The sequence below is a fragment of the Pomacea canaliculata genome, linkage group LG6 (assembly GCF_003073045.1).
Source record: "Pomacea canaliculata isolate SZHN2017 linkage group LG6, ASM307304v1, whole genome shotgun sequence".
NCBI lineage: Eukaryota > Metazoa > Mollusca > Gastropoda > Architaenioglossa > Ampullariidae > Pomacea > Pomacea canaliculata.
Genome location: NC_037595.1, coordinates 10,693,230 through 10,709,149, shown reverse-complemented (window position 1 = coordinate 10,709,149; position 15,920 = coordinate 10,693,230). Strand labels below are relative to the sequence as shown.

Sequence of the window (15,920 nt, the reverse complement as noted above, 5' to 3'; positions counted from 1 at the left end):
CTCACACACATAAAATTTTCCCCACCAACCGTCAGGAACGAGGGTTACCGCCCTTGATTGTGTTGTAGTAAGCACGAGCTGTCGCCCTTGGACGTCTCTATAAATGCATGAGAGTATCACAGAGTACGACTGAACGAAGTGTTCACAGGAGCCCCTGCATTCTTTGTGAGCTTGATGTATCATTCCCGAATACGCCATCTTGCTAGAAAGATGCTGGAGAGATATTCTGTGTGAAAGAGACCGGGAATGAGAGTGATTCCTTGTCTAGACAAGGTACTGGATATGTTATTTTATCATTATTATTTTTGTAATTCTTGCAAGACTTATTTGGAACTCTTATAATGTGTACGGTTTAATATATCATCGTGTGTGTGTGTGTTTTCTTTGTGAGCGTAAGTGTATTTAATTTTCTGTATTGGGACAGAGGTCTAGAAAGTTAAGAAGACGATCTATAGACAAGCAAAATACACTATCCTGGTATCAAGCGAAGGAATGACTGTTTTGTTTACAAATTTCTATGGATTCGTGTGTCAAGTGTCTATTTTGCTAAGAATTCGTATTATTATTAGGGATGAATTTATGCAAATATAGAAATGTGAAGCCCATGGAGAGATCTTGTGATTTGTAGAGAAAGAACGCGTGTGGACAATGTGTTTGCTTGTGTGTATGGTGGCGTGTCCCTAACAAACTGATATTTTGAAATCCCTGCCTGCCTCTGCAGCACACATCTTTTGCACTAATTTCCTACGAGCCTGACAAAGAAGTTCGAGTTCACACTCTAAACTCTTGTTTTTCTCTCCTCAGTGACACTAGTATGCTTTCACTTACTTTTATATCCGCGTTGTGATATTTTTGATTAAACAAAGGTCTTTAAGGGGTTGAATAAATGACGAAGTACCCTCATTAAGCGGTCTATAGTATCTTACTTACCCATGAATTATATCATGTATATTATACTCATCTCATGGTTTGTGATTCAATAGAGTTCCTTAAAAGTATCCTTCCTTATTGTATTATTAAGGCTTCCCTTTAATTGTCTGCATGCTAGCAAAATTTGAGAGAGAGCAAAAAAATGACAATCGACCTGTATACAATTATTATAACTCTGTCGAGACATTAAAAATAAACTAACCTTGTTAGCCTGCGACAGTCTAAGTGGAGACAATTTTCATAAATTATAATTATCTCCCATGTGCTACATATCTAGGCTTTCGTTTTACGTGACTCGGCTGTTCGTTCAGTACATATATATATGTAAACGGTATTTATCTCATGATTGACGCGTGAAGCAATTAAGTTGTTGACATTTTTCTCTTCTATTTTTCTTTCTCGTATTGTTAAGACCTGAATTGATTTTTTTTTTCTAAGCTTGAAGACTGACCACAGAAGAAAGTCGCTGAGGAAACCACTATTTATTTAGTAGACACATCTACTTTATGCACAAAGTCAATACTCTTAACAGATTGTATATCATCAAAAATATTTCAGATCTCTCTTTATATACATATTATGATAAGAGACAAGCATATGAAGCCATATTTAAATGTAAATATTTAAATGTAATGACACAAAATGTAATAAATAAATCTGAGAATCTAACATCAGTCTTAGCCTCGGATCGTGGTTTGAAACTTATCGTTGGAAATCGACTTTTAAACAGTATATTTAGAGGGAACTCCCACAATAAGCACGGACACACATGAATGACTTTCAAACTTTCTGCTGGCAAGAAAGCAAAACATGCTCATGGAAAACAAAGATTACAAACAAGTTTTCCGAGTTCTTTTTCTTTGCTACTCTTTCCTGCACCTAATTCCACCTGTCTCTGAAAGAGGAACATCCACCATGTCCATTTTTTTTTTAGCTGATGATACTTCTCATCAACAGATGTAAGCTCTGGACTGATTTTCGAAGATCGTAGGTCACTGAAGTCTGCCCTTGTTGGTCGGAGAAGTCTTCCTCAGCTTTTTCTCGTGATAGGCTTTTCTACAGACAGAAATAAACACAAATATGTAATTATAATTATATTTATGTGTGTGTGTGTGTGTGAGAGAGAGAGAGAGAGAGAGAGAGAGAGAGAGAGAAGAGAGAGAGAAAGAGAATAATGTGCATGTGCTAAACGTCCTTTCATGGTTATTATATATAAATTTCCATTAAAGTTTTAATATCTTGCTATCATATCATCTTGACATGGAATTGAAGATACGACACAGATTGAAGGTCTGTGTGTGTGTGTGTGTGAGAGAGAGGGTGGATAGAATAAGAGAGATTAGATGCATGTACGCTCACATTAGTTTTGACGAAAAAATCTTCGTTTGCACGCTTGCTCACAGAATATATTTTCTAATGTTGTTTCAGTTGTTGCCTAGAAGCTTCCTGTCATGTCGTCTTGGTTAAGAACCTGAAACACAAAAGCATAAAGGCTTAGCTATTTCGTTATCTTCATTGTCAAACTAAACTGTTTCCTAACATAGCTTTAGCTCTTATTTGTTTGATTTGTGAAGGTTAGTTTGTTTTGTGCTCAGTTGCAGACAACATCTGTGAAAAATATGGTGCTATATACTTGTTGAATTTTCGACACTCACTATCCACCTTTCTAATTTTCCTGTCGTCCATCGCGTTGAACAGCTACGGTACTAAGACATTGAACGACTGATTAGGATTGACTATAATTAAGAACAGACTGTTTGCAAGGATGGTCGGGTGAACCAAACATGCTGAGCCACAAACTCTGTTAGTTCAAGCCAATGACAGAATCTAACTAAAGACTAAAAGTGCTTGGCGAAATAAAAAGTATCACTAACATATTATTTCCCGTTTTCAGACTGTAGACAGTAATTATGCTTTGCCTTTGTGAGACTGATTACTGGCCTTTTTCAAAGCCTTAATTAACTGATCTAACAAGACAAGTTCTGATGTCCACAAAGAATTTTTTTTTAATTCAACAGTAGAACCATCTGGGCGAGGGCTTTTATTATTGTTCATAGTCTTTAGTGCTGAACCAGCCTCAGGCCATGTAATAGGACCCTCCAAAGATTCTGACACTTCAGTAGTTAATACAGGAGCACATTATGTAACAGGCTACTTTGTTTCACATTTTTTAGTGGTCGAAATTTATACAGTTCTTCATAAAAGTGTTGGACTTTCCTAAAAAAAAAAATTATCTTGATCACAATGTTTCCTTTTCCATGGATTTGTTTACAAAATTCAGGTTCTCCAAATTGCGGAAGTACTTGGTAATTTTTTTCTCCTTCTAGGACCCTAACTTTCTAAGACAGAAACATAGACATATTTTAACTTCTATTAGACCATCACTCTATACGCCCAGAGCACAGTTTTAACTTATGGAAGCCATTCTGGAGTCTATAGCATGGAGCTCAAAACAAGCATCACTCACGGATCCTTCCCTCATTACTTGACCTTACATCCTGTAAGACAGAAGAAACTGGAGAAGAGTAGAGGAAGAGAAAGAATAAGAAAGGAAGCAGAGGTGATGGAGGGAGGGAGAGAGATGAAGCCCCGAGTAAAGGAATAGTGTTGAAATTTCCGGTAGTCAGTCTTCTTATACACTGCTGTCATCTCACACACTAAACAGTCATAATATAGCAGTTCAATGTTATTTCACATATTGGGCAGTCATCTCTCACATTTGAATAGTCATCTCACCTGAAACATTTGGCAGTGATCTGATCACATACTGGTCTTCTCACATACTGGGCAGTCATCTCACACCCAGCAGTCATTTCATGTCACACACTGAACAGTCATCTCGCACACACCAGTAGTCATTTCATACACAAGATAGTCATCTCACACGCTGGTTAAGTTAAATCCTAATTAATTTAGGACTGAGAAAGAAATTGCAGGAAACATTTTAGCTCAGCATGTTACAAACATGCAAACCCACCCGGTGGTAGGTGTGATCTTGTCATAGCTGCCAGTCTATTAAAACCGTTCAAAGCTTCCTGTTCACTGCAAGGAACGGTCATGTCACAAAAACAGTTGAGTCCAACCTGGCTGGCCTAGCATGAAAGAATGGCATTTGGATTGGCTCGGTAAATAAAAAACAGGGTATATGATTGGCTGGTAGAAAACTTAAAGCATGGTAGCAATGTTGATACCACATTATGACTAATACTCCAGCGGAGGTGAAAAGTGGGCTGAAGAAATCCTTGGAGGGCTGGAGCAAACAGGAGAAAACACATCAAAAGGTCAGAAACGAATTGACTTTGCACGTTAGAAGCACGTGAGGAATGTCTGTACAATGTCTGATTGTTGAGGCTAAGACAAGTGCTGCTGCCGAAGTCACTGCTTATTCCTAATTCATCGTCTTAGAATTTAGCATTAGGAATGTGGCTTTACGACTCCAAGAGTGAATGAATACAATTAATGTCTAATGTTGTCACGGACCGTCCGCAGACATGCGCATTCTTTCCACAAACCAAAATATCCTGATCGCTTGAGGGTGGGCGTACCTTCTTAGAGGCACAAATAATTATTCAAATCAAATACAAAGTCAAATGAAACAAAGGCAAAATCCACACTCATAGATTCACTCCTTCATTCGCCACACAAGATGTATTACCATTATGTTATCATTCATCCCACATAATATTAAAGGTAACAATAAAATCGACTCCCCTAAATTATGTCACTGATGAAGAACCAATGTTCGCTCCCGATGAAACATCAACCTCTTATTTTAAAGTCTTTGAGACCCTCCCAAGTCCTCTATTCCAATTAATCCCATTGATCTTCTTTCCACGAAGTCTATTTATGATTGAAAATAAATGGTTTTCACAGTACCCACAGTTTATAAGCAGACGTCTCGATCTTGCGCATGCGGCCGCCTCCTAGATGTTTGGCCGGATGATGTTAGATTCGCTGAAGGCCGGAGGAAACCTTTCCTCCACCGGCGCTTACTCTCAGGCTGTGAAGAGCTGCCCCTTCCAGGCGACAGATGGAAGTCGGTGCCCCAGTCTTGCACCAAGTTTTCTGTTCTTTTCTCGCTGATACCAGTGTTTAGTTTCTTGACCCCGCCAAGAAACTGGGATGCCCAAGCCACAGAGCTCCCCCACGGTGCGAACACGGACTACAGTGACTCACGACCTGTGAAGTACATCCACCTGTAGTTTACCCACGGTATTACTTCCCGTAATACTTTTTCCGCTGTCGCAGCAGTTGCGAGAAAGTCCCGAGAAAAATCCACCAGCTCTCACTTTTGTTCTGCCGTCTGCTCTCTGCTTTCCGTTATTTTCTCTAACGTTATTTTCCTCTATCTTTTACGTCACCTTATTTTGACGTCCCAGTTTGCGTCATTTGCTCAAGGGCAAACAACTTCCAGCCCACTACGCTAAATCAGATCTACCACGGTTGTCGATCTTCCCTCCTAACCCCCTCTACTAAGTACTTATCCGTTACATTCCTCCCCTCCTGAAAAAAAAAGAATGAAAAAAAAAAAATCAATTTAACAGTTTTTCTTTCTTTTACTTCTACGGGATAAATTGGTCCCACTCGACCCGGGATAGATTGTCAGCGAGAAGATTCTCTGTTCCCTTAATCGTCTCAACTGAAAACTGAAACTCTTGAAGAGCTAGCATCCACCTCATAATTCGAGAATTATGATATACAGATGTTTTTAAAAACACAAGGGGTTTGTGATCTGTCTGTAAAATGAACTTTCTTCCGTAAAGATAACGAGAGAGTTTCGAAATTCCCCATATTATTGCCAGGCACTCTCGTTCTATGGTGCTGTATCGTGTTTCAGGACCTGTCAGTTTGCGGCTGACGTAGGCCACTGGAAAACGATCTCCTCCGTATTCCTGCAAGAGTACTGCTCCTAATCCCACCCCACTCGCGTCAGTTTTGAACTATGAACGGCTTGTCAAACTTTGGTAGCGCTAGTATGGGTTGGGATGACAGAACGGTTTGGATGTGAGTTAATGCTTGGACACATTCATTCGACCATTGAATATGTTTGGGCTGTTTCCTTTTGTCAACTCTGTAATGGGTGCAACCACCGTAGCAAAGTTAGGAACATAGCGTCGGTAGTAGCTGATCAGACCTAAGAGTGCTCTCACTTGCTTCTACTGCTAGGAGTAGGAAGTCTTAGAATTTTCTGTACTTTATCAGGACTGGGACGCAGATGCCCTCCCCCACTATGTGTTCTAAGAATTCCAAGCTCCGAAATCCCATCTGAATTTTTCGAAGGTCTTACAGTGAGTTGATAATGGGCTAAGGTTCTTAACACACTTCTACATGAGTCAGATGCTCTTCCCACGTTTCGCTAGCAACCAGTAAATCATCAAAGAAGGTATGTGCTGAAAACCTTTCCATATTGAGCGCTCTCATAGCTCTCGCAAACGTTGCAGGAGCTGTAGCCAATCCAAATGGCATTCGGGTCCATTGAAATAAGCCTTTGGTTGTTTGAAATGCTGTTTTTGGCCTATCTTCTTCTTTAACTCTGATTTGCCAATATCCTTTGGCCAAATCTTATTTAGTGAAAAATTGGGCTCGGCCCAATTGACTATATACAGTTTCGGGATCCGGAATGGGTTCTGAGTCGAACTCTGTTATTTTATTTAGGGCTCGGTAGTCGATACAAAGCGTACTGAACCGTCCTTCTTTCTGACCAACAACGCTGGTGATGCATAAGGTGAGGATGATGGTTCAATCACTCCCATTTGTAACATTTTAATCACTTCCTTTTCCATGGTTTGCTGTAGAGCAAAAGGAAGTGGATAGGGCCTTAAGCGCACTACCTCTGGAGAAGTCAGTCTAATTTGGTGCTCAATTTCACCGTTAAACTGTCCTGGCATCACGGTCAGTATGTGTTGATAATTCTTTAGAATATTCCTCAATTGTGTGGTCTGGAGTTCTGTCAAGTCGGGCCCCACTTTCATGCTGTTTATGTCCTCTTCCATCTCCCCAGGAAGAACTGTATTTCCACGGAATCATCATCGGTATCGGCTATCAATAAGGTCACATTTGCCAGGTGTCTATTTGATTCCTTCTCGGATACTCCTGACGGCATGATAAATCTTTGGGCACATCTCTTCCGAGATAAGATCCGAAAAAAGCCATGGGTTTATCGTCATTGGTCTGTCCACAGTTAGCCGTTTTGGTGTGTGTCTGGAATCTTCACATCAATCGGCGGTTCACGTCTGTGATATTTGCGCAACATATTAATGTGCATAACCCGGTCTTTTCCTGCATATGGATCACGTAGTCTGGATGACATTCCCGGATGACTGGAAAAGGTCCCTTCCATTGCATGAGTAGTTTATTCGTGGACGTAGGTAACATTATCAGCACTTCGTCCCCCACCTGCAGAGTTCGTTGTTGCGTTTTCTGTCAAAGTAACGTTTATTTCTCGCCGCCGTCCTATGGCTATTCTCTTGGCCAGTTGATAGCTTTCCTGTAGTAGATTTCTCAACTCATATATGTATTGGTAAACAGGTTTTGCATCCTCATCACTGATTTCCTTCTCTGTCCAAGTTGAGATAAGGAGATCAAGTGATCCCTTTGGTCGTCGTCCGAAAACGAGTTCGAATGGTGAGAAACCTGTACTTTCGTGAGTTTTCTCTCTGCAAGCGAATAAAAGAGCAGGAAGATAGCGATGCCATTCTCGAGGCTGGCGATGTACCAACTTCCGCAGCATTGGTTTTAATGTCCCGTGGAATCTTCCACGCACCCATTCGTTTGTGGATGGTAAGGGGTGGAACGTAAACCTTGATGACAGCAGTCTGAGAAATTCCTTCATGACATCAGACATGAATTGTGTCCCCTGGTCGGATAGAATTTCTTCGGGAAGACCCATTCTGGCAAATACAACCAAGAGTGCTTCAGCCACAGATACACTGTCAATTCTTTTTAACGGTATTGCCTCTGGATATCTGGACGCCATGTCTATATACTCAATACATGGGTATGGCCCTCATTAGATGATGGATGTATAGGACCCATGATATCTATAGCCACTCTCTTGAAGGGCTCATCGATGACTGGCACATGTACGAGTGGCACTGGTCGATTTCTTCCGTGCGCCACGGTTTTCTGGCACGCGTCACATGTTTGGCAATACTTTCGGGTGTCGCTTTTTACCCGGCCACCAACAATTGGCGAGCACCCGATTCAGCGTGGCACGGACGCCTGCATGTCCGGGCTAAAAGACCATCGTGAGAGCCGCACATAACACTGATGCCCTGAGTGTTTGTGGCACCACCACTTGTTGAAAAGTCCTGTAGTGGTGCGGGATGATCGAATCAACATTCCCTGCTGAAGATGGAAGTTCGTCTCCAGGTTGGCTTCTCTCGCTCCTTTGACAGGCTGCAGCTCGGCATGTGATCAATGTCGGATCCTCCCTCTGGAGTCGAACTAACTCCTCTCTAGTGATGTCCATTGCTGGCTTTGGAATATGCAGCGGAATTGGCAGTTCCCAATTCCCGCTTCTTCTGTCCTCTGGTTGTGACTAAGGCTGCTTTTGGTTTTGTCACCAACACTCCCTCTACCCCGTCTATATTACCCAAAATTAAATCTGTTATTGGTTCGTCTATTACGCAACAGCGTAGTTTACCCGCATAGAAAGGGGTCTCTACCTGTACCTCAGCGACTGGAAAGACTTCCGTATTACCCCCAAACGTAATACAGGACTGGACTGTCCAGTGTATTCTGACTGCCTAACCAGGGAGGCTCTTATGCCTGCTGTTGTGGCTCCCGTATCTCTTAACACCGTTGTGGGTTTATCTCTAATATAACCTGGATAGAGAGGAAAGTCGATCCATCTCTTCACTATTAAGAGTGCTACACAGGATGGAAAACGCTGGTTACTACCGGAGTGGATACTTCTGTTTTCTCTCCGTCTAACATAAGGGCATTCACGGGCAAAATGTCCAATTTCGTTACAAGCGAAGCAAATGAGCTCTCTCTTAGGTCTTCGCATTACCTCGTCTCTTTGCCTTCTCGGCCCGTTACTTCCTTTTGGGAAAAGGTTTTGTTGGGACTTGATTTACGAGGACTATTTGGCCTATTAGGAAGCCTAGATTTGGGTGACCGAGGACGCCAATTCACCCCGGTGTTGGCAACTCGATACGACTCGCTCTCCTCGCCATACTTTTATTGGCATGCGCCTGCCTGTACTTCTCTGCACTTGCTATCATCTCGGCTGCGACTTAAATTCACGTTCTTGCAGGAAGATAGCTAATTCCTTCGCTACGCTCTGGAGAATCTGTTCTCGTAACATGAGGTCCAAAAGACCAATCATACGTTTTGTCTGCCTCGGCTAAAGTTATCCAACGGTTTGCTAAACCGGACAACCTAGAAAAAAATGCCCCATTGATTCCTGCGGTTCGGGTCGGATGGATCTAAATCGTTCCCGAAATCCCTCAGCGTACACTGATACTTTTTGAAGTAATTCCCTCTTGAGTGTTTCATAATCAACTACCCCACTTGCACAAAGTGCATGATACAGGGTTAAAGCCTCACCCTGTAAAAGAGCTGACATAAGCAAAGGCCATCGCGGCTCCTCCCACCTAAGAGCAGTTGCATGCGCTTCAAACCTAAAGATGAAAGAGTCTATATCATCTTTATCCTCACGGAAGATTGGAAGTTTGGGCAGGTTACCACGCGGACCCCCCGTGGATTGAGCTACTTCCCCTTCTGTCCTGCTTCCTGCTTGTAGCCTAAGTCTTTCTAACTCAAACTCCCTTTCTCTCACTCTTCCCTTTCTTCTCTTTCTCTTTCTTTTTCCCTTTCCTTTCTTCTCTTTCTCTATCAAACGTTCTACACACTGTTGACGTACTTTTCCAGGTCACTATTAGTCTTTCCAAAATTTCTGTCCTTGGGCTATGAAGCTATCTATATCGGGAAATTCCATGTCTCTCAAGAACAATTTAAAAAGAAATGTACCCTACGATGCAAAACAAGAGTAGTCAAAAATAATCCACCAGATACAGTACTAATAATACCTTTTGTACAATATTTGTAAACCACCTCGCCTAGTACCGCCTCACCCTAAAGCGATCACGTCGGGGTCACCAAGATGTCACGGACCGTCCGCAGACATGCGCATTCTTTCCACAAACCAAAATATCCTGATCGCTTGAGGGGGTGGGCGTACCTTCTTAGAGGCACAAATAATTATTCAAATCAAATACAAAGTCAAATGAAACAAGGCAAAATCCACACTCATAGATTCACTCCTTCATTCGCCACACAAGATGTATTACCATTATGTTATCATTCATCCCACATAATATTAAAGGTAACAATAAAATCGACTCCCCTAAATTATTGTCACTGATGAAGAACCCAATGTTCGCTTCCCGATGAAACATCAACCTCTTATTTTAAAGTCTTGAGACCTCCAAGTCCTCTATTCCAATTAATCCCACTGATCTTCTTCCACGAAGTCTATTTTATGATTGAAAATAAATGGTTTTTTCACAGTACCCACAGTTATAAGCAGACGTCTCGATCTTGCGCATGCGGCCGCCTCCTAGATGTTTGGCCGGATGATGTTAGATTCGCTGAAGGCGTGGGAGGAAACCTTTCCTCCACCGGCGCTTACTCTCAGGCTGTGAAGAGCTGCCCTTCCAGCGACAGATGGAAGTCGGTGCCCCAGTCTTGCACCAAGTTTTCTGTTCTTTTCTCGCTGATACCAGTGGTTTAGTTCTTGACCCCGCCAAGAAACTGGGATGCCCAAGCCACAGAGCTCCCCCACGGTGCGAACACGGACTACAGTGACTCACGACCCTGTACGAGTACATCACCACCTGTAGTTTACCCACGGTATTACTTCCGTAATACTTTTTCCGCTGTCGCAGCAGTTGCGAGAAAGTCCCGAGAAAAATCCACCAGCTCTCACGTTTTGTTCTGCCGTCTGCTCTCTGCTTTCCGCGTATTTCTCTAACGTTATTATCCTCTATCTTTTACGTCACCTTATTTTGACGTCCAGTTTGCGTCATTTGCTCAAGGAGCAAACAACTTCAGCCCAACTACGGCTAAATCAGATCTAACACAGACCACGGTTGTCGATCTTCCTCCTATATCGCCCCATCTACTAAGCTTTATCCGTTTACAAAGTCTAATGACATTTCAAACTGAATGCTGATAGAAAGAGATAAAAGGCGAAACCTATTAAGACTATAAATGCAGAAATTGGAGCAAGCCTCACTTTGAGCTAGACAGTTCGTGTGCTAGACTAGCTACAGAACATTGCACATCCAAGATGGAGATTTGCACATCGGCCGCCGGCGAACGTTAGGCTAATGTGTTTACTATGAGTAGCAGATAAACTATCAACATTCAATGTGGTACTTACCTTTATCACATATTTTACTATTCACAAACTACAGACGTCGAGGTTCCATGATCAAAACGTGGCGGGGATCGCTTTCCGTTGACCTCATTTCTGAGAAATAATGTTTCCATGAGAAGTCAGCGATCACCTGAGGTAGGCATGCCCACTTTTTCTCTCATTTCCACTGGTTGAAAATAGGTCGCCCCACATGAGATGAGTGCTCTTTCCCTTCCACATCCTGAACATTGTATACATGTTAAGAAAAAGAATTAAAAAATAGTAAACAAGCTATTAAATGAAAAGCTATTTATCACTACTCGCCCAGCATCTATAAGATGTGTGGGTACTGAGATTAATAATAACAAAATAAACAACATGCATATAGCTGTCAGAGGAGTCCTTTCACCGGTTCTTTGCATTTGAAGAGAAAACAGTAATTGGTTATTTTCTTAGCACAGTACATCTGCAGATTATTACATTTAAAAACAAGCTTAATACTAGTTGGTTCATTTCTAATTTGTATGTTGGACGATAATGTTATTGACACGAGTGAAAAAAATTCAGTCTTAACTGCAAAATGAGTGAGTCATGTAGTGCTTACAACACAGATGATGCAGATGAATTTGCAGACCATAGAGGTGATAAGATTATTATTTTTTTTTTTTTTTGAGCACAAAAATATCGTGTCTATTGTTCTAAGGATCAGAAATCTGGGAATTACTAGACTGAAAAAAATGATAATAATTGAATTTTTAAAATGCAAGTTTCCATGTGAACGTGTGCTTCATTCCCTGCAGACAGAAGACCACAAATAAATCGAGTGAGCCATACGAGAAACAAATGCATCCACAAACAGATGACACCATGACAAAAAAAAAAAAAACCAAAACAAAACTGAGTGAATGGAACACTGTTCTTGATAATGCAAGACATTTTTTTTCTTAAAAAAAATTGAGGCTGTATTTGAAGGCTTCAAACACAGAAAGTGGAAAAGAATTCCAAGCAACAGGGCTTGACATGGTGGGTCTGTCGAAGCTGACACTTTTTATCTTTTGCTTTCTTAAATTGTTATTATCATCATCATCATCATCATCATCATCATCATCATCATCATCATCAGCAGCAGCAGCAGCAGCAGCAGCAGCAATTGTATGAGGAAAATGCAGTTAGAGATCAGTATTACTCTTTGTGATCAACTGTCACTGGGTATTACTGTAAGAAAGTTAAGACAGGATGTGTCAAAGACAGAAAGATGAATAAACAGTCCATCGCTAGTATAAAATGTCGAAGGGGGCGGTCAGCATTAGCTGGAAATCGCTTTCCTCAGCTCAGTAGACGGGTAGGAGGATTCGGGAAGTCAGGAGTACCAAAGAAAGGTTTATGATATTTTTGAGGAAGGTGAGTCGTTACCTGTTGTTCTTTGAAGTTACACAACTGGCTACTAACCATTTCACTGATATACCCATAGATTCATATATGTAAACGATAAACCTACCTATCATTATCTTTACCTATGTATCTTTTAGACTCCGCTTTTATGGCCCAGTCTTTGGAATTCCCTGCCTCCGTCTCTCCATACAGTTAGGAAGCTACATGCTTTCTGGTCCGGATTGAAACATATCTCCAGTAAGAAGTTGACCCCGTTACTTTCTTCACCTTATCCTCTCTACGCCTGATTGTGATGCCATTCTCTATCACATTACCTACCACCCCTTGTAAATCCCATTGAAATCCTCTCGGTGTAAAGAAATGAGCGAGATAAAGCCTATTAGTACTGCTGAAGAGGGCCGTGAGTTGAGGACACCTCAAGCATGCGCGACGGCCTCCGTGAGAGCTCGCGCGAAACCTCGGGCGGTGACGCACGGCGTGAGGAGAGAGTCGACAGATGAAAGCCACTTGTTTTTGTCATTGAAGACTAGACAAGGAGGATTCCATCGCTGCAATTGCCGAACAGTTAGCGGCTCCAAACAATTTAAAGGAGACACATTCCAGGAGGATGGACAGGGTCTAACAGACGACTTCTAAAAATTAAACCACAAGAAGCTGCTCGTAAGTTACTCATGTTCGCTTTCGAGGAATTTTGTTTTTCATTTTTTAAAAATTAATAACATATAATCAAATAGTGAATATAAGGAAATATCAAACCATGAGCTCGTAAATATTCATTTAAGAGCGCTGGTAACGTACAAGAACTGTTTGTAACTAAATATAGCATGATTGGCAAGAACAAGAACGGAGATAAGAAAAAATGTTTTCGCCATTTTGGAAAGGCAGACAAACTATTTAATTAGACCAAGCGTCTAACACAAAAGACAAAGATATGACGATGTAAGTGTATGGAGAGGAAAAAAGGAAGCTTAATTAATGGTCGAATATCACGATGGTTGTTTAGTATAAAGCTCGTCATTCGTTGTGGACTTGAGATACCATCCGACATTTCACAACCAAAATGGCGGAGCTACATTTCAACTGCGGATCGTTACATTGTGGTTATAGTTTATCTCTGTAATCACAAGTACTAGAAAACTCACAGGAATACTCACCTATGTGAAATATCCGACTAATTCAAGGCCACAAATTTTGATATTCCACGATCATTAATGTCGAGTAAGTCATCAACACAACCCTTACAACCGGTCGTCTGCTTTTCTGGGAAACTACTTTGCCACTGCGCACCAGTGCAACTACAGATATACAGGTCAGTGCGTGCTAACTGCAGGCCGAATTTCACACAGAAGATTTCACGTCCGCCAACAGAAATAGTTTCAAAATAAGTAACCAGAAAAAATAAAAATGATCTTCAATAACAAACAAAACACTGTCACCTAAATAGAACTAAAACCTGTCGCTTTTTTCCTACTTTTTCTTAAATTATGTAGAGAGAAAATAACGAAAATTCATTCTAAATTAAATTTAAAATATTGAATAAAAATTATACAAAGTAATATAAAAAGTGTGATTTTATTTCTTTCGTCTAATTCCTTTCACCTAACTATTCCTATTTGGATGTTGTCAATAACATGCAGAGAGGAATAAAACGAGTTTAACGACGATTTTCATTTTTCTATAGTTAAAGGAATGAGCAATATGTTATTACAAAGAATATCATGTATAAGCATGTACGTTCCAAATCTCAACAGGGGATTCATATCCATTCATTTTCATTTTATCTATTACTTATTGCCTTCTGTGATAAATAAAATCTTAAATGAATTGGAGAATTTATGCGTCTATGGAAACTACATCTATGGATGGTGCTGACAAAACAGTTTTGTCCTATATACAGCTGCAATCAAAAATTTTTGCAGATATCTTTCTAAAATTATGCAGTATATTTTAATATTGCTAGTTTAAATAATGGCAATGTTGTATTTGTTTAGTTAGTGTCATATAACTGAGCAGTTTTAGCATTGTTGTATTTTTATTTTCTTCTTCAAAACACTTACATTGCTACTGTGGATCACTATAATAATAATAAGCTATATAATAAGCTACTTTTTCCCCAGTGCAGTGCAACAATTAACATAACCAGTTGTACGGAGAGTTCCGATTGACTAGACTGGTCATATGATGGCAGACATATTGTATTTAACAAGAAAAACTGCGATTTTAGTGAGTAATTTGACTTATTTCAGGATCAGTGGTATTTAAAACCACTAAATTCTCTTATTTTGTGGTGTAGGTACACAGAGTAGACAAGTACTGTTAGCAGATGGACACGACGGACGTCCACACTCCTTCTTGGGAGCTGAGTTTGAAGGAATCGCATTGGTGAAGTGTTTCGTGTTTTTACAGGTAAATTATACTTATTTTCAGGCCTCGCATGAAGCAGTGTTCTTGTGGGTTGAAGAATCAACATCCACAGTAAGATAATGTCCCAAACTGATGGCTGCTGATATTCATACATCTGCACAAAACAGGAAGTGAAAATTACTGCGCAGTGGGACACACTCCATTTTATAATAGTGGGACAAGCGCGGCTGATTTCGAGACAGAAAATTATATCATTATTTTGTGTTCATATAAACATGTATATCGTTCCCACAAAATTTACCAAACTTGTCTGAATTCTACTTTTAGGAGACACCTGTGCACTTAAACTGCCCTGATTGTTGACGAACCTAAACTTGTTCCCCCTTCTTGTAACAGTCGACTTGCTCTTTCCTCAAAAGTTTGACACTAGAATGGGTCACTTGCAAACTGAAACTACCTAACTCTATAATGTTTGGGATTTTGTGTAGAGGATATTGTAATATTACAAATATTTATTTTAAATATTAAATACAAAATCAGTAAAATAATACCAATGACTCTGTAGTAAGTATAAATATAAAATATTGTCATAAGACCTTTCACGGATTTTGCTTTTCTTTTACTTAAGAAATTTTCACACATAAATTATATACTAAGATCATTTAAAGTAAATGAATATCAGGAATCAAAGTTCCAAAGATAATTATACAGTTAAAGGTTCCATTACACAGAAGAAGTATCGGCAGTAAATTTAGTTTTTTCAGTGACAGGTTTGGGCGAGCATCGAATCCAAGTCCTCTGCTCCAAAGATGCTCAACCTCAGACCAAGCTAGGGAACTCTCATAAAAAGCTCTTTTTTGTTTGAAAT

At 40.4% G+C, this 15,920-nt stretch overlaps 1 long non-coding RNA gene across 1 annotated transcript; it reads right to left on the bottom strand.

Annotated features, from left to right (window-relative positions):
* Positions 1-1,402: 1,402 nt before the first annotated feature.
* LOC112565719 lies at positions 1,403-14,036 on the bottom strand. The gene is made up of 4 exons (XR_003099482.1): positions 13,843-14,036; positions 11,321-11,537; positions 2,290-2,401; positions 1,403-1,986 (listed from the first exon to the last, which is right to left on the bottom strand). It is a non-coding gene; the product is annotated as an uncharacterized LOC112565719 (long non-coding RNA).
* Between the last annotated feature and the right edge of the window lie 1,884 nt (positions 14,037-15,920).